Genomic DNA, 19,974 nt, shown 5'->3' with positions numbered 1-19,974 from the left:
GTATGGCACTTTATACATTTCAAAATATCCCCACACATTAACTTATATGATTCTAATGTCAATTACCTAAAGTAGGGTTGAGCAGTTCTTCATATCCTTTAAATGAAAGATAAACTTAGACCAAGAAACATTAAGAAACACTGCTCCAGACTATTAGAAGTTTCTGAGTCCCACTCTAGAGTTTTGAATTGTTTTGACATTTTTTTCCATCTCTGTTCCCTCAAGTATAAAGACATGACGGAGAAGAGATATTCTTCCTCAGCTGTACCCTCACCAGGACATTTATATTTCATGAAAGTGACACGTAAAAGATTGACTAAAGTCAGGCACATTACAGAATTTGTTCAGCCTTGCTGAAGGTGAAACTAATACTGTGACCCAAAACCTTTGGTCATCTGTCTCCTCAGGCAGCAGAGCATCTGACTAAAAGCATGGATCAACACCTGTTGGAAAAAAATTCTTTCTCAGAATGAAAAAAAAAAATCACCCAACTTGTCCTCATGGATTTATCCTCTGAGCCCCAATTCAATAAATAGAACAGAATCTTCAAGTATATTTCTTTCCTAACTTTGTTAGATCATATGTTGTGATGCATTTTAGGGGAATCAAATTATTTCATATTAATAATGATTATTGGAGAGAGAAAAAAGCTATCTTACACTTACATACCTGTATATATCCTGGGCATATATTTAAATTGAAATTATAAAAACTGAGAAAAACTGAGAAAGGGGCAGGGGAAACGAATCCAACTAGTAATGAGGATGCAGGTTTGATCCCTGGGTGGGGAATCTGGTGTTGTCATATATATATATATATATATAGCCGCAGGTGTGGCATGTGGAAGTTCCCAGGCTAGGGGTTGAATTGGAGCTACAGCTGCAGGCCTACACCACAGTCACAGCAACACCAGATCCAAGCTGCATCCACGACCAACACCACAGCTCACAGCAATGCCTGATCCTTAACCCACTGAGTGAGGCCAGGGATCGAACCCTCATCTTCATGGCCACATCCTCATAGATACTAGTCATGTTTGTTTCTGCTGAGCCACAAGGAGAACTCCCCTATAGATGCATATTTTTTATTACCATTTAAGGAATGAAAATAATATTTTATTTAAGAGAATTTTGAGGAGAGATTTGATAGAATCTTATATTTTGGAAAATCTGTCAAGATAAATATGAAAACTATTTTTTTCTGATCTAAAGAAATCTGTATAAAGCTCTCTTGAACCATCATTCTGTATACCAGAATACCTTACATTTAAATAATGAATTTATCTATTTATTTATTTTTGGTGATCATTTTCCACATGCTTTTACAGATTTATTTATTTTCCTGTCACTTAATATTACTTTGAGATATTCTCTTTCAAATTATTTTCTGGAATTTCATGTATTTTCTTTAATTGAACATATGACCAGATTTACATCTGTTAGTATTTGATTAAAGCTAGGAAATCACTACTTTCAGCATGCCTAATTATCCCAAGCCAACTCCCAATAGTACTGTTATTAGTTTTAGCTCTCCTCAATGTGTAATTGTTTCCTTTTAAAAAAATGACAAGATTTAACACAATATTCAAATAACAACACAAAATCATCTGTGGTTAAGTTTATGTCCTTGCCAAACTAAATTTATATTATATAGGAAAATGTGTGTTTAACTAATACATAATGCCCTTCTTCATTTAAGAAATATTTAGTGGTATTAGTGTTCATATGTAGAAGTATAAATTGTATAAATTTAGAAGCTTTTTACAACGATTTTGGGAATCCTGCTCTGTTGCTTTCAAACAGTACTGGACATTACTTTTCATTTATCAGATAAGTATACTCATCTCTGAAATGTTAAATACAGTGACTGAGTAGAGTTTAGAGTCATGCCAAAATCTGATGCCAAAATATCCATTTGTTTTTCTACATCTTCCATTCTAAATAGAAGTCCAAAGATTTAAGTTCTACTGCCTTTTTTTTTCCTCTTAACTAGCTGATCACATGTTGGGACACTTAGCTTCAGTTTCCTTATATGCAAATGCATGTTGTAGATGAGAAAATCTAGATTTTATGGAAGTATCTTGCCTTTAGCTGTGGTTCTCAAACATCCACTTCTGTTCCAACTACATTTATCAATTCCTATTTCTTAGGTTCCAACAATCACTAAAAAAAAAAAAAAAAAATCGCTGGTTATCTGTTTTTGCATTCACCAGTCATGCCTGCTCTTCAAGGCTCAGCTAATTGTTAACTCAGTGAAACTTTCTGGCTTGTCCCTGGTAGAGGCAGAAACTCCTTGTTCTGAACTATTGAGACTTAACTCTCAAAGTATTTATCATGATCCTGCTTGCAATTTTGAACATTTTGATTCAAATGTAGATAATCCTGAAAGATACAATATTTTACCTATTTTTTTATCAGCCAAGGGATGACAATCCATAAATATGACTTGAATGAACAGATGAATGAACAAATAGTCACAAAAGTCTGTCACAGACTCTGAAACTTCAAATACGTTCATCTAACTCTTAAACTAGTAATTGTTGTTCATTAGAACAAAATACATTAGGAGTTCCCATCCTGGCTCAGCAGTAACAAACCCAGCTAGTATCCATGAGGATGCAGGTTCAGTCCCTGGCCTCACTCAGTGGGTTAAGGATCCAGCATTGCCATGAGCTGTGGTGTAGGTCACAGATGGGATTCAGATCACGTGTTGCTGTGGCTGTGGCCTAGGCTGGCAGCTGTAGTTCCCATTGGAGCCCTAGCCTGGGAACTTACATATGCCATGGGCGCAGCCCTAAAAAGACAAAAAAAATATATATGTTAGGCTTAAATATGTTTTTTAAAATATCTAATTACATTTTTCTTAGTATTCAGATTTTAACTATATGATTCAGAAAATTACAGCCTTAGGAAAGTTGAAAAATTAGGTCAGGCTTTAATTTTTTTTTTTTAAATTTATTTTCCCACTGTACAGCAAGGGGGTCAGGTTATCCTTACATGTATACGTTGAAATTACAGTTTTTTCCCCCACCCTTTCTTCTGTTAGGCTTTAATTTTTATCTTTAACCTATGCTTTTATTGGATGAAAAGTAAAGAACAGGAAATGAATCAACCTATTTTAATGGTCTCATCATAAACCACATTGAGTTACACACATGACATATATCACAACGTTTTCTTTATATTGATTAAGCAAGGCTTGTTCACTGTTTCTAAATGGATGTATATTTATATTGATTTCTGCATCTCTAAGTATATATGCATGTATGTGTGAGTGCACAATTTATGTGGCAGGCCCACAAAACTTTTTTTTTTAATAAGGCATGAGAGAAGTCAGGTGGCCAAGTGTATCTTGTTTCTGTGATTATATATCTAGGTTTTCCTGTGTGAATAGATATTTCTTTTTGTCCCTTTATTCTCCATAACTGTACTACTAATGACCATTAGTGATGGCCATGGAGAGATCATTATCTGTTCTATATTGTATTTTGCTTGACCGAAATGTCCCCAGTGAACTTCTCGTAGGTTCTATACAAAAGGGTTAAGGGAGTTATTTTAAATTCCTACAAAGTCCAGATGTGTGTGTGTGTGGAGTAGGAGTGGGCATTAGCTGATGGTGTTTGATTCATGGTTTTAGGGTCACAACCTCGTGTCTTATCCTTTTCCTTTCACCTTCTCCTGTTGCTACGATTTCCCTCAGCTTCACCCACTACTCTGTTACTTGCTTCTCTTTCCTAAGACCTACTGATGCTCCCATATAAAAGTAATCCATTTCTAGGCCCTTTTTACAAGTCTAAAATTATATAAACATAGACTTCTAATGGGTTTCCCTTTTTTGTTTGTTTTTCTTTTTCTTTTTACTTTTCTGTTTTTTGTTTGTTTTTAAACTAAATTTTACCTAATATGTTAGGTATCTAGAGTATATGAGAGTTGGTCCATAAAGAGTCGATGCCTCATGAATAGCTCCCACTCTGGTCTCAAATAGCATTATTAAAGTATCTGAAAGTCAGAACACCTCAAACAAGATCATTCATTTTTTTTTTTCTGGAGACTGTTTCTCTGTATAAGAATCTATACAGGTATTAATTCAACTAATTTTTTTATTTTTATTTTTTAATTTTTATAGCATTTTTATTACTCAATTACAATGATCATCACAACCAAATTTTATAGCATTTCCATCCCAAATGCCCAGCGCATCTCCCCACCCCCCAACCTGTTCCATTTGAAACCCATAAGCTTTTCAAAGTCTGTGAGTCAGTATCTTTTCTGCAAAGTTCATTGTGTCCTTTTTTTAGATTTCACATTTAAGTGATAGCATTTTATGATGGCATCTCACTGTCTGACTGACTTCACTTAGCATGATAACTTCTAAGTCCATCCATGTTGCTGCAAATGCGATTCAACTAATTTTTATTGAACTCTTATGATATACCAGATGTAGTGTTAAGTTCTGAAGACAGTATTCTGAACAAAAACGCCTTTGGTTGCCCTTGAGGGGAGGGTCAGAAATGAGAAATCCATATATTAACGAAATAATTACAAAATGTTTGTTCAAGTACTACTAGTATAATTATTATTAAGAGAAATATGTACTCAGCAGATAATATGGGGGTTTTTTGAATCAAAGATAGCAGAGGAAGTTTCCCTAAGGAAGAACAGACTAAGCTGAAATTGACTCATGTAATAGCATATATTCCTCTAGGTGTACAATGTCTATTCATTGTCTAGGCTAGGGGGAAGAAAGAAATTTCCAGACAGAGAAACCATTCCTTCACTCCTTTGGCAAGAGTGAGCATGAACATAGTGTAGGGATGCTAGAAAGCCAGTGCAGTTAAGGCAAAGTGCATGGCACAAGGTAATGATGCAGAGGAAAGTTGGGTGCTGGCCATGAAGGGGCTGTAGATTATTTTAAGGACTTTTGTCTTGAGTCTAAGATGTTAAAGCAGGCTTCAACCATGTAAACTAGAGTGGGCATGGAGGAGGTTTGCATTTCAACAAGATAACTCCAGTTACATGTAAAAAGTGCAAGATTATTGGAAAGCAGAAATTGGAAGTCAAGGAGACTAACTGAAGATGTTTGATGGGAAAATGGCATGATTAAAGGTATTCAAGTTTGTATCAGCATGGGATTTTCCTCCTCATATTTATCATTATCTTATAAAATTTAAATCTTAGGGGAACATGGCTAATTAAAATTCTAGGCAAGTCAGGTATCAATTCATTGAGTTTTTACTGTACTTGCACCTCAGTTTTCAGTGCTTTTAATGAAATAGAATGTGCCCTCTTTGGAATTAAAATGTGTCTATTGTGTTTCAAACTGTAATCATCTTCAGTTTTTCCTACAGATTGCCGTCTGTAAAACTTCCATAAACATTATTCTAAAAATAACCAATAATCTGTGTATCATTTGCTGTTTTTCCCCCATGGAGACATTAGCCTTTTTTTTTATATATATAAATAAGGAAATGGAACTAAGAGGGAAAAAGACCCAAAGTGTCTTCCTCTCAGTGAATGATAGTGCACTAAGCGCAATCATATATTCTGTGATTTTCTACAAGGCAGTACTTAACCATGGGATGTAAATAAAAAATGATATGAAATAGACATTTACAGTTACTTTTTCTGAGTATGTAAACTATTTATTGATGTAGTTTGTGATGGAAATAAAATGTAAAGCTTGTGTTTTATCATCAGAGGCAATTTTGCATGGTGAAGGAGCTTTTTTTTTTTTTTTTTTTTTTTTTTTTATAGTCAAACAGACCCAGGTGAGATTGGCACATTGCTTCATGTTGCAGAACCTTAGTTAGAAAAGAGTGATGATAACTTAATAAAGTTCTCATGAAGATTAAATTAGATGATTTAAGCAAAGCACCTTCCTCAGTGCCTTGCATCCTATAAGTCTACCACAATAAATAAATGAAATCCCAAGCAAGAAAAAAGAGAAAGCTACAGTTATTTTTATTTAGCTACACATTTTGAAAATACTACCTTCTGACTCTCTCTCTTTATACACACACACACAGACATATCCTGTTGGTTTCTATTGTTTATGAATTTTATTTGGTAAACCTTGGCTAACACAACGACCATAAAAGGTCTCAATTGACACACTTCTTATTCCAGTGTCTGATTAGCATTTTCTTTTGCTCTCAAACATATTTTGATTTAGTTGATAAATTATATGAAAAAGCATAGCATATAAGATATACCAATGAGGTGGAGTATTTCAGACTGGACGCTGTGTCTAGAGTATGAGAGTGGGGTTGGTAGCTGTCAGGGTGACAGATATGATTTTGCTTAAACCATTCCACCAAAATAAGAAATAGAAGATCAGGAGAAAGATTATAGTTAATATAGGGTATATTGATGTGAGTGTGGAAATTCTAGTGGCAATATCCAGCAGGTAATAGGTAAATAGGGGAAATCAAATGTGAGATAAATTTGGTGAGCATTAGGATATAACTGATAATTAAATCCTAATGGAATTAAGTGACTGCATCTGTAGAGAACACATAGAATGAGAAGAATAAGGGGTAAAGGACAAGGCTTGTGAGAAACACCAACATTTAAATATAAATGGATTCTGAGAAATCTTGAAGTGATTGTCAAGTTTTCAGAAAGACAGGAGAAAAACCAGAAGTAAATCTCATCTGGTAATCCTAGAGAGGAGGGCACTTCATCAAATGGGAAAACTTTTCAAACTTTTAATAGTTTCTATCAAGCAGTAGAAATAGAAGCCATTTATGACTGTGTCATCCCATGAAAGAAGGAATTATGTTTACAGGAGAGATGCAGGATGACATTACTTGAAAATCCAGGGTGCTCAACTATTAGGTTTGCCTATGACTGAGGGATTTCTCAGGGGGGCCGGACCTTCAGTGTTAAAGTCAGAACAGTTCCAGGCAAACAGTGATGACTGGTCCCTGCAAAGAAAATGTCTTTGCATTAATGTGATAGGGAATACCTCTGAAGGAGTAAGACTAATCAGAAAAGAGCTGAATTTGTAGTTCTCCCTTTCTTTCCCCATCATTTCTGATCTCTCTCAACACACATAATGGAAGAATGAATTTTCTTCACTCACTCAAAATGTTTGTGAGGACCCTGGTACCCTTCTTAGAGAGGAGAAAGACTTTACTTAAGGCAAGGAGTAGAGAACATTCAGTGATGTCATGTAATTTGGGTTTTTTCTTGTTTTTCAACAGTGCACTGATATTCCAGATGGCATAATGGAATGGATTGGCAAGGAAGCCTATAGTGAGAAATTAAATCAGAAGGAAAGAAGTACAGAGCCACAAAGAGGTGAAAGAGTAGAGACAGATGACAGGAGTGACTTGCATTTGGAAGATGATACAGGATGACAGACTTGAGGAGTGTTACACTATTTGCCTTAGTTAAACTATGTATCTGAATTCTCATGTCATGGTAGTTACGTCACCCGAGGGAGAGAAGCCAGTGCTACCAGTCAATGTTTGGTTATATTTTCTGTTTCAAATATAGTAAAAATATTGTGCCTTGCTTAGAATTTCAAATAGAGCATTTACTAAAAGATAGGAAAACAAATATTGCTCTCCAGCAAACAAGCAGAAAGAGCAAACAACAAAAACAGGCAACTCTGTTTCCAATCTTAGCAAAGCTCAATTTTGGCCTGGAATTTTACCTCAGGACAATTCATCATCTGGAAAAATGTTAGACCTAGATCAGAATATAAGGATTTGTGCTCATGCACTGTATCACTTAATATTTTTAGGTCTGTGGACACATAAGCTAATATATTTAGGGAAACATTGTAAAGATGCATGAGGATATAAAGAAAATAAGAAACTCTGTCAATGATTGTATAGTCACACCACATAGAAATTGAAATGCTATTCTGTGATAAAACCAAAATCTAAGGAATTATCTTAATGGTGGTTTGGTCACTTTTCTTTGCACTTTTAGGTCTTTTCTCCCCGCAAACCACGATACCTTTTCTATTTAATCATGGGGTCTGCTTGCTGCCATTTCAGTTTATGTTATCTAAATTCTATATCCTACCACTGTCTATTTAGTGTCTCTTTTATTTCCTATATTCAAACTCCCACCAAAAAGGCTGATATGTAAGCAGTATAAGGGATTACTTTACGGCAGAGGTTCTTAAAATCATACCACTTCATAACTATAAGAAAATCTAGATGACTATCTTAGGTCCGAGGAGATTTATTGACTGAGGCAGAGTATGGCAGGGTGGTAAGGTTCAAACTATGATGAACTATAGGTTAAAAAAAGAGTTTAAAACTCTAGTTTAAAAGAAGTCTCTCAGAGTTTTAAAAAAGTCTGACTCTTGCCTCAGGAGAGGGCAGCTATGGTACATTTCCCTCAGAAATGTGAACTTTAGTGAAGAGACTGATGTGAGAGGAGAGGACAAAGTTCATCTGAAATTTAAACCTCAGACAAGGTTAGTCCAAATTCACTAAGTCTGTATCAAGAAGGTATCGAGTTGCTATGGTGTTTTCATCATCTTGAGTGATTCAGCCTTTATTTTTAACGTGCTGTATATTTCATGGCAACTGTGTCAATCATTTATATTCATATTTAATCTGTTTGGGACATGTAATTTCACTTGTGCCTTACTCACCTACCTTTTATAGATGTTATTATATCTTCTCCCTAGTTACACTTATTTTTTTCCCATTTCACAACTTTCTCTTTTATTTATCCAAGAGAATCAAATTAAGAATTATTTTTTTTCAACCCCAATGTGGTCATTGCTTCAAATTCCTTATAATATCTTCTTCCTTTATTTTGGTCTAATATTTCACTCCTGTAGATCCATAATCACACTCTCTTGGTAATAAAGATAGCAGAGTTGCATACAAGATATATAATTCTTATAGCAAAGATATACATAGAAATTTCTCTACCATATTTTTTATAATCTTAACAAGCAAGGTAAATCCAATAGTTTTTTTTTAAACCTTTGTTGATGGCCTAGAAATTATTATGCTAAGTGAAGTTAGTCAGACACTGAGACACAGACATCATATGTTATCACTTATATGTGGAATCTAAAATAAGGAAACAGTGAACTTATTTGCAAAATAGAAACTGACTCACAGACTTTGAAAAGCTTATGGTTATCAAAGGAAACAGGTTGGGGGTGAGGAGGGATGGATTGAGAGTTTGGAATTGAAATGTTGCAAAATTAGGTTGTGATGATGGTTGTACAACTATAAATATAATAAAATACATTGAGTTTAAAAAAATTGTTCATGTGATTAACTAGAAAGAGTAATTCATTCAGAGATGAAGATGTGGAGGAGACGTATACAATAGACCTTTTTCTGTTACTTACATATATGTATTTGAATTTTGAATTCAGAAATTGATGGCAAATTATTTCCTTCATTTGCAAGAAATTTCTCTTTACTAATTCACACATGAAGATAAATTTATGAGATGCAGTACCAATGGAAACATGTCAGAATAGTTAAAACAATAATTCTCATTCAATTTTTAACAAACTTGATTCAAAACCAAAGATTTATTAAAATTGGCCATTAATGCATAGGAAAGGAATGCAATCTGCAAGATTGAAACTGAAAATTACTTTTAGGCTCACTTCATTTTCTCAACTTCCAGTTAGTTCACATAACCTGATCAGGGCAAACATGACGAAGAATTAGAATAGAGATATTTGGGCCCGGAACCCCTATATATGTTCTATTACTTGATCCTTATTGTATTAGTTAAGGTTCTGCAGAGAAATAGAACCAATACAATAGGAAAGAGTAAGTAATGAGGAATGGGTCATGCAATTATAGAGCCTGAGAAGTCTCATTACCTGCCATCTGTAAGCTGGAGATCCATGAAAGCCAGTGGTGTGTAATCCCAGTTCTAGTCCAAAAGCCTGAGAATTTGGGAAACCTATCCAAGGGCAGGAGAAGATTGATGACTCAACTCAAGTTTGGGGCAAGAAGAAAAAAGGGTGAATGCCTCCTTCTTCTGCATTTTGTTCTAATTAGTTCCTTAATACATCAGATGACAATGCTCATCTCATCTAGAGATACACTCACAGAGACATCCCAGAAATAATGTTTTATGGGCTACCTTAGCTCATTCAAGTTAACATGTAAAATTAACTATTACATTTACTTTTATGTGTGAGAAGTTTCAAGGCCAGAAAGGAAAAATCATATTGTAAATATATCAGATGGGTATATTTTTAGCTGTAATGGAACATAATTTACAACACCAGCTTAAGCAAATAGATTGTTTTTGCTCACATAACAAGAAGTGTAAAGTCATCTGTTGAATTAATTCAAGGGCTCTCAGTTGTCACAGCTGATGACTTCTTGCTCCTGTCAATACAGCCGTCTGCAGCAGGAAGCAGGATTGTGAGTTTGGAATAGTGCCTGTGTAAAGAAAGCTAAGGTTTTCTAGGAACACAGAAGCTGACTTCTACTTTTGGCCAATAGTATCCACAAACAGCCAAAATGTAGCTCGGGAAACAAATTTGGGAACAGGTACTGGAGCAGCTAACCAGGAGTGTCTGCTCTAATTAAAGCATATGGCTTTTTTTTTTTTTTCTGAAAGAATGAAAAATAAAGCTCAATTGTTTCTACCCAGTAGCTACAATGATCATGATAGAAAAGATAGTATCAGTAGGTCAATGTTTTTCTCTAAAAATCAGTGCTGATGGAGTTCCCACTGTTGCTCAGAGGGTTAAGGACCCAGTGTTGTCTCTGTGAGGATGCAGGTTTGATCACTGGTCTCACTAAGTGGGCTAAGGATTTGACATTGCTGTGGCTGTGGCTGTGGCTGCAGCTCCAAATTTGACCCCTAGCCCAAGAATTTCCATATGCCACAGATGAGGCTGTTAAAAAAAAATTCAATGCTGAAAAAAACATGGGCAAACAGCAGCAGCAGGTTCGGACAAAATATAAGGGACAAAGAAAAAAAATTCATATGTTAGATTTTCTTAAGGAAGTTCAGCAAAAGTATAATTATCTCTTCCTTTAAGGAAATAAGACAATTTAGTATGTACTGTTTTGAGCAGAATTGAAACAAGATAATTCTTTACATAGAGATTCCAGTACATGGATATACCGCATTTTCTTAACTTTCTGTTGAAGATCAAAGTATGTAAGACTATAAAGATGTTACTGCAGAATACTACTAGCCTTACATGTGTGGTATCATAATCACTAGTCCTGTTACCTGGAAGCCACAGCTTCGATTTATTGATCCTCTCCTCTGCTATAGGAATAAATGTTGCCTTAATTAATAATCATATAATGACATTAGTATCAATATTTAAAAATTGTAAGAATAAAGTTCAAAGAGATAATCCCACTGGATTAGTGAGGCAATAATCTTTATAGCAGTATAATCCAGGTAGATCTTGTTCTAAAGGCTATGGTGTTTTTGCACTTTGTCTTCACTTAGAGGAAAGGAGATATGACACTAATAAGTATGCTTTAGAGCCTTTATCATATTTTATTATGCCTTTATAATAAACCACATAGCATGCTTTTGTTATTTAACACATTTGTAATGTTTGGAGTGTAGAGTTAAGAAAAAAATCTAGAGATACTGAATTAAAACTATTAATAATTTCCAAATAAAGGATACCATAGAGTATTATAATGGTGAATAAAAGAATCAGTACTAAAAGGCAGACCGAGATATTCAACTCTGTATCCAGAAACTGACACCTCTTAAAATTTACTTTTCAAATGCTCTCTATCTATAACTATGAATTCTTGGTAATCCATCCCCTTCCTCTGCCATTTGCCATTTACCAAACAACTTCCTTTACTGAGAAAAATATGTCCATCTCAGTTGCTTAGTACACCTTTAATAATTCTTCCTGTATAGTCACTATCCACTAATTTTGCTATTTCTTACACTCCTTTTCCACCTACTAGAACTTTCATTTGCTTGACCAATACATAATAGTATTAGGTCTTTGGAAACTTCCTTCAGTTTTAAGAAGTATAAAGTGCTGTGAATGTCTACTCTTCTGCAATAAATAATATCACTTAAAAAATAAATGGCAGTCATAGTTTGAAAGAAAGCCTTTAAGTTGTCATTCCATATCTCTTAGTTGACATATTGTATAATTAGGAGTTCCTAAGTGCAATTCTTCAAAGAAAAGCTGGAAACAGAGTACATATATTTGTCAGTGAGTAACAAATAGTATATCCAGATCCCCTGTGGTTAAAAATTAATCTGTTTTTCCCCTCAAAAGTGCAATAGGCACTAGGTGACAAGTCATTTGTTGAAACAACTATGATCTCTATGTGATCTATCCCATCAAGGAGGCTTGGTTTGTCTGCTATGGGACATTTCACAAAAAAAAAAAAAAAAAAAAGACTTTGTTTTACCAAAGGGAAATACATGATGTTATCCATGTTGTTACTTGAACTCTCTAATGGATTTGAGTGAAAAACAAAACAAACAAAGAAAAAAATCCAAACAATTTTTTCAGTCAGATGAGAAAATGGTGTTCAGGAAAACTAAGCCATGTATATTACTTTCCCAGGGAGTCAGTTATTTAATTATGATCCACAATTACAGACTCAATTAGAGGAAGAAATTTATTGAACATTTTTTTCTTATAGTCTGTCTTCCAATTCAGCCATGGATCAATAGTTTCTCTTCCAATATCTCACATGCATACCCTTAGGTATTGTTAGCTGTCACCATCTCCACACATTGATGGCATATAAAAGAGGTGTAAATAAATAATAAAACAATTCATCATCTACATGATGCTGTGCCAAAGTACCCCTAACATAACAGCTCTAAGGAGTCTAGATGAGCCCTTCACATAAATGTCAGAACCCTGCCCTTCCAGTCAAAGCAACATCAAAGCCATTTGCTTCAAGGCTTCACTCCCTCAAGTCTTCTTTGTGAAATGAATGCTCCTATCTTCCATATATTCCTTTTGTTTTATTTTTCTTCTCAACTCTCTCTTAAAATTGCTCCTTATTCTTTATAAAAAATTCTTTAAAATCTCAAAGATATTGCTTATTCATTTGTATCATAATTTCAACAACAGAAACCAGTAATAAGATTAACATACAAATTAATATGTATATACATATATATATCCTTATGTTGCTTATGTTAAAAATAGTCAATATGCTCGGATAGTTATTCTGTGAAGTAAGAGAAAAAACTTGTAAAATTTAAAAGAAAAATTGTTCTTATTCGTACAAATACAATATATAATATATAGGATAGATCTATAAATAGCAATATTATATATTTTATCATATATTCTCTAATATAAACAACTACATACACACACACACACACGTATATATATGGCACAGCATTACTTAGAGAAATTGTAATAATACACGTAGTTAAGAATGTCTTAAGTTTGGAATACACTACATATAATCATTTTTGTCAAAACTGAAACACATTATTTTTTATTAATTGGGTTATAGCTTTCTATGGAAAATTAGAATCTAACATGCATTGTACTTTCTTCCACTTTGTAATTATAAAAGAAAAACTGCACCACACAAGTTAAGCAGGCAAGCAAGAATTTAGTCAAGATTGGCGCAGTAGGGATTAAGACAGTTGCAGAACGGTAAAGAGATTAAACTCAATTCCACATAAATAAAAGGCAGGGGAGTTTTTAACTGCTGGGGTGAGTTAGAAGAAAACTACTCGAGATTGGTAATGGGGAAGTTAGTCAATGTGATTAGGCCATCTGTGTTTGCTAATTAGAACTTTTAGAAGTTAGGCCACTACACTCCCACAGAAACTGGGAGATGAAGACCCCATATTTCTTAATGATTATATTTCAAAAGGAAGCTTCTAGGTCACTGAGAAAAATGTTTCTAGATTGTAATAGGGCAGAGAAATAGTTTATAATTTTAGGTTTTCCAGAATAAATACTCTAAGAGAAGGGGGATAAGGAGTCAATAGGAAGAAATCTAAAATTAGTAAAGCTGAGGGGAATGTTAAAAGTGTGGAAGTATATAAATGTGGGATGGAATACTATATTTTATAAACTTATTATTTTCTAAAGTTAACCTTGACATAAATTCATATGTGGCATTACCAAAATATAGGCAGAATGAGCATCAAAGTGAAGCTGAAATCAAATTAAACTCTGCTTTTATACAGTCGATGTTCAGAAACCATTGTCTTTCTTTTGCCCTTATCCTGTCCCTCAGAATTAGACAGTGTATTATATAGGGCAGTCTGTAGCTCTCTTTGACTCCAAAATACCACCTTGGAAACAACGCAAATTTTGGAGACAGTGAAGGAGAAAATGACCTGACTTTACATATAAAATGCCTTCTACTAGAATAATGTCATTATCGAAGAAGTCAGTATCCTTGAAACAGTTTTACTATTATCATGTAGAATAAGACTTTGGGGAATTGAGAGGGAAATGATCCTAATTTGATTCTAATTATCTCTGTTTTAATTAGTACTTTCAATGTTCACTTAGTGAAATTTACTGAGGTATCACAAGAGAAGCATTGAATCTCTCAATTTTATACTGGAAAACACCTTAGTGTGAGGTCCAACCAGTTCACTATACATAAGTAACTGGTAAGACACACACACACACACACACACACACGCACACACACACACACTGAAAATGATGGAGTATTTCCTTTCTAAATTTCCATATTCCTAAATTTCATTATAATGCTATAGCCCATTGTAGCAAGTTTACAAGACTTACAAATCTTATGACTTAAGATCACATACTACTTAAAACTAACATACTGTATTTTACATGGAGCAGAAATTAGAAGAAATATTTGATGAAAATGTTCTCTTCATTCTTTTCATTAAAGGTTAATTAAATGTTTTAAATTATCCCTCAGTTACTGCAATTTATTTTATATGTAAAGAATAGAATCCCTGGTTGATTTCATTCTCATTCAGGTAAAATGAGCTTTGTGACCTGGCCAATGAGAAACAGAACTTTCAAAATGCTAATTATTAAATAGTCTTATGATGAATCCATGTATTTCTGTACTACTGTGTTTTATAATCAGCCCAGATTTTAAATTTTAGGAAACAAGGAAATCTGTATAGATACCTTTTAAGAGAGAATCTATCTTTTTAAGAACTGTTAGATAATTACTAAATCTTTTAGAATTTGTATATTCGGTTGAGTCACATTTTCATGATTAGAACAAATGTCATGCCTACATGTTTTTGTACCCACAAAATTTGAATTTTGAAACACTAACTGCTGATGTGACAGTATTAAGAAGTAGGAGCTTTTGGAGATAATTCAGTATGAGGACCCAGCCCTTATGAAAGCAGTTGTACTCTTATAAGAAAAGTGAGATTGTTCTCTAGATGTCCCATCCATTACTGAAAAGGGGTATTGAAGTCTCTTATTCTGTATAGTTGTTAATTTCTCCCTTCAGATCTGTCAATATTTGCTTTATATTTTGAGACCAAATGGATTTATCAGGTATGCATAGCACTTTGCACCCAAGAGCAGAATACACACTCTTCTCAAGTTGGAACAGAACATTATTTAAGGTATATCACATATTAGGTCACAAAATATGTCTTAACCAACTAGGAAGATCAAAATAATTCCAGGAATCTCTTCTGACCAAAATAGAAAGTAGAAGTCATGTGATTATAGCCAACAATATTGTTTAACAATTCTGTAATATGTACTTGAGGTTTGCTAAGAAAATAGACTGTAAGTGTGCTCATAAAAAAGAAAAGAAAATGGAAATTATGTGAGGTGATGAATATGTTAATTAGCTTGATAATAGTTATTATACTATATATAACATATCTTAAATATATGTTATACTTGTCAATTAGACCTTAATAAAGCCAGAAAATAATTGAACTTATTGCCATCCTTAAAAAAAAAAAAAAAAAAAAAAAAAAAGGAAGAAAAGTCTGAGGCGCTTGCTCAGTCCCTCTGCTCTCTGCCATATGAGAAGACGGTCTTTTGCAAACCAGCAACTGAGTTCTCATCAGACGATGGATTTCAGAGCACTTTGGTCTGGGACTTCCAGAACTATATATAACAACTATCAAGAATGTTTGTTGTTTAAACTGCCTAGTCTCTGGTGATTTGTTATAGCAGCCTGAACTGATTAAGAGGACAACAAAAACTTGGTTAATGAAGTATTTATAATAAACCATTTAAAAATTATCAGGTAACTTACATGAGAGTAAAATAATTATTACAATATGTATTAGATTGTTTTCCCCATAGTTGAGTATCTATTAATAACAAATATCATATGATATTATATGTTTAAACAGTTTAGTAATTGAGTCATAAATAATAATAGTTTCCCTCTACACTATGCCAAAATACACTGAACATAAGTCCTATCACTAATACTCCTTTTCAAACAATTAAATTATCCTCTACATTTCCTTTTTTTAACGACTTAGGTTAGTTTAAAAAATGCTTTTTGCTGAATGTAATACAAATGTGAACATTATATTTATCCTGAAATACAGCAAAATAAAATGTTTTAATTTTGTACTCAGATACTAAATTGAGATTAGTTCAGCTAATTTGAAAATATCAATAGCTATATGCTCACTAATTATGTCTTTTACATAAGTTTTATTTGGACAATTCCCACCTTTTAAAATGGCTTGTAGGTGTTAAAGAGAACTAAGCTGCAGAAAGTTATCCAGAAGATCTAGCTAAGATAATCCATGAGGGTGGCTACACTAAACAAAAATTTTCAATGCAGATAAAACAGCCTTCTATTCGAAAAAGACGCCATCTATTACATACTTACTAGACTACAGAGTAGTATAAATATCACTTTTATATGGACTGGGGATCTAAAAAATTGTGAAATTTGCTTTAATGTAATATTAGATTTATTGTGGTGGTCTAGAACTAAGCATACAATGTCTTTGAAGAATAACTATCTATGTTCATTTGCTTTTATCTTTGACATGATATCAGACAACCATGAAACCACCACCATCACTAGAATATTTAGAGAAAACTTATACTAACGTACAAGGTTCATCCTCCTTCTGTCTTCCTGCCTACTACCACATGTGGTTTTTAGGTCTGTATTTTCATTTTTATATAGTTTTATCACATCAATTTATAGTTTAAAGCATGAATATTTTTATTTTTTAACATCATAAAAGCTATTCAATCTATATAATTTCATGTCACCTATTTATTTCACTAAAATTATGTAGAAAATATTACATTATTTGGCAGTATTATTCATTTTTACTATTGTGCAATATTCTACAACATATGTATATATTCAGTACTTATGTTAAATATATTCATCCATTTTCTGGCCAAAATTTTAGTTTGTTCTTTTTTAATAGTAAAACCCATGCTAGTCTAAATATTCATGTATATACCAAATATTTAATTCTATGCATTGTTCTATCAACTACTATTATTTCAGAAATATTTCCTGGTTTCAAGTAATCTACTCTATAAATTCACAAATAATTTAATTAAAATATCTTATTTTGAGCTGAGAGGATTCAGGGCAGGTTGTCCTAGAATATGCACCTTTGTCATGTGCATTATTTCCAGCTGAGGTTGGTCAGAGCCCAGCCAACTCAGGAAGTGCTTTTCACCTCCCTTTTTAACTGTTTAAAATAATTTAGATAGGGCATCTGTACCAGGAAGAGAGCAATTACCACAGAGATAACTCTTTATATCAGAAAGACTTATCTGTGTGGCCTGGCAAACATTTGTTTACCTCATATTCCTGCGAGTTGTCTTCCTTCCATTTGAAGTCCCAGATCCTTACCCTCTTCTTATTAGCTGAGGATGGTATATAAGCCTCAATTACCTGACTGCCTGGGAGTAGACGTGTGTCTTTGTGAGGCTCCTGTAAAACAAAGTTAAATTTGTTTTTCTCCAGTTAATCTATTTTATATTAATTTAATAAGGAGTCCAGGCAAAGAAACTAGAAGGAAAGTAGGAAAAATATTTCTTCCCCTACAGAGCATGTGTAACACATAAAAATTTAATTATTTTAAGGATGTGAGCTTCTTATATATATCATATAATTAGAGATTATTTAATCTGGCAATCTCTGCCTTTAAATCAATGGGTTCTTAGCCAGTTTTAGTTCCATGTAAACCCATATAGTTGGGTTTAAATTTATCATCTTTATTGGTTTATTTCTCCTATCTCTTCTTTGTTTCTACTGGAATGACATGCTTCTAGGATTTTATGTCACACGTTAACTAAGAAGTACATGTATGTATATTAACCCACATATACACATATATCTTTATATATTTATCTATCTTTCTATACATCCACATAGAAATTAAATTAAATAATTATATTTATAATTATATTTATGAATCCATATTGGTATCTTCAATTCCAATCCAGGACCGCAGGGTTGATTCTCACCACTCTTGGATTGCTTCCCTCCGCCCCTACTTGCTTATTTATAGCTTCTGTCTTTGACACTGAGAAGCCTTGCTTTATTTACTTATAGATTCAGTCCTTGTATTCATGTAAAGTGGTTTAAAAATTGTGAACAATTATTACTGTTAGAAATAGATTTACCAATATAAGCATAATGTTAGTAAATAGTCCCTTTTGTCCTCAGTCTTAGAGTATTGAGTCAGAGTATTGTTTTCCCACATTACTTAGATCAGCTATTTTGGCATCTCCCTCAAAAAGGCTATGCCATGCATCTATAATCTAGTTAGATTTATTTCTTACAGTCTGCAGTCCAACCTGTCATCATCTGGCATTTTGGTTATTATTATTTTTTTAATTTGCATACAGTACACAATGAAATTCATTCTTTGTATTGTTCAGTTTTATAGATTTTGACAAATGCATAAAGTATCCAGCACAGTACCGTAAAGAACAATTTTGTCATATTATAAAAATCCCTTTTGTGACTCCTTTGTAGATATTTCCTGTCTTTCCCAATCCTTGGCAACCACTGCTCTGTTTGGGTTCCTATTATTTTGCCTTTTCCAGAATGGAAAGTTATGCATTCAAGGTTAACCTACATACTTGGGTAAATTAATATTTCAAGTTTTTGTTGTTGTTGCTATTGTTGTCATTGCAGCTTGTTTTTATTTGATTTTTTAATTGCTGAATAGTAGTCCACTCAGTTACTGATACATTGATTAACTATCTATGTATTGATGAACCACATTTTGTTTATTCATTCACTTGTTAAGGGATATCTTGGCTGTTTCCATATTTGAGTGACTATAAATAGAGCTGTCATAAACATCCATATAAAGATTTTTATGTAAACCTGTTTCCCATTCACTTCACTAAATACCTAGTAGTGAAATTGCTGTGATGTATATAAGTTTAAATTTATAAGTAATTGTCACACTTTTTCAAAATGACTGACTATATCATTTGCCATCCCATTGTGAGTTTCTTCTCCTTATTTTTGCCAGAACTTGATATTTTCCATCTTTTAAAAACTTTGGATAGGAGTTCTCTGGTGGCCTAACAGTTAAGGATCCATTATTATCACTGCTGTGGCTCAGGTCACTGCTATGGTACAAGTTTGATTCCTAGCCTGGCACTTCTGCATGCCACAGGCACAACCAAAAACAAAACAAGACAATAACAAAAACCAACTTGTACAATGATTTGCTTTTTTATTAAAGTCTACAAACTAATGATGAGTATCTTATATGTCATCCAAACATAGCCTTTGGTGTAATGTCTGTACAGGTGTTTTGTTTATTTTTTGGGGGGGTTATTTATTTTCTTATAGTTAAATTTCATTTGCAAATATTTTTCCCCAGTTTGTGAACTGTGCTTTCATTTAACAATATCTTTTGCAGAGAAAAAGTATTTAATTTTGCTAAAGTCCTTGTTATTTTTTCTTTATAAATTCTGCTTTTGATATTTTCTCTAAAAACCCTTTGTCTGTGTAATATCAGACAGATTTCCCATTATATATCCCAAAGACTTTTGATAGTTTTACCTTTTGTATTTAGGCCTGTGATCCATTTTATGCTA

At 33.4% G+C, this 19,974-nt stretch overlaps 1 protein-coding gene across 4 annotated transcripts in view; it reads left to right on the top strand.

Annotated features, from left to right (window-relative positions):
• LOC146396850 (uncharacterized) overlaps positions 1–19,974 on the top strand; it is a 241,208-nt gene that overhangs the window by 25,501 nt on the left and 195,733 nt on the right. Inside the window, exons 3-4 of one of the 4 annotated variants that reach the window (XR_014827991.1) lie at positions 7,205–7,301; positions 16,939–17,047. The exons of 2 other annotated variants lie outside the window; for them this stretch is intronic. The gene's annotated coding sequence lies outside the window, so the exon portion shown is untranslated. The remainder of the gene's footprint in view (positions 1–7,204; positions 7,302–16,938; positions 17,048–19,974) is intronic. One more of the 4 variants, XR_014827992.1, reaches the window with a different exon arrangement.

This window comes from Sus scrofa, chromosome 14 (assembly GCF_054392235.1).
Source record: "Sus scrofa isolate SSC_HxYL_T2T_F1_AM1 chromosome 14, Sscrofa_HxYL_maternal_Yorkshire_Landrace_v2.0, whole genome shotgun sequence".
Lineage (NCBI taxonomy): Eukaryota > Metazoa > Chordata > Mammalia > Artiodactyla > Suidae > Sus > Sus scrofa.
This window is presented reverse-complemented; position numbering and strand designations above follow the sequence as displayed.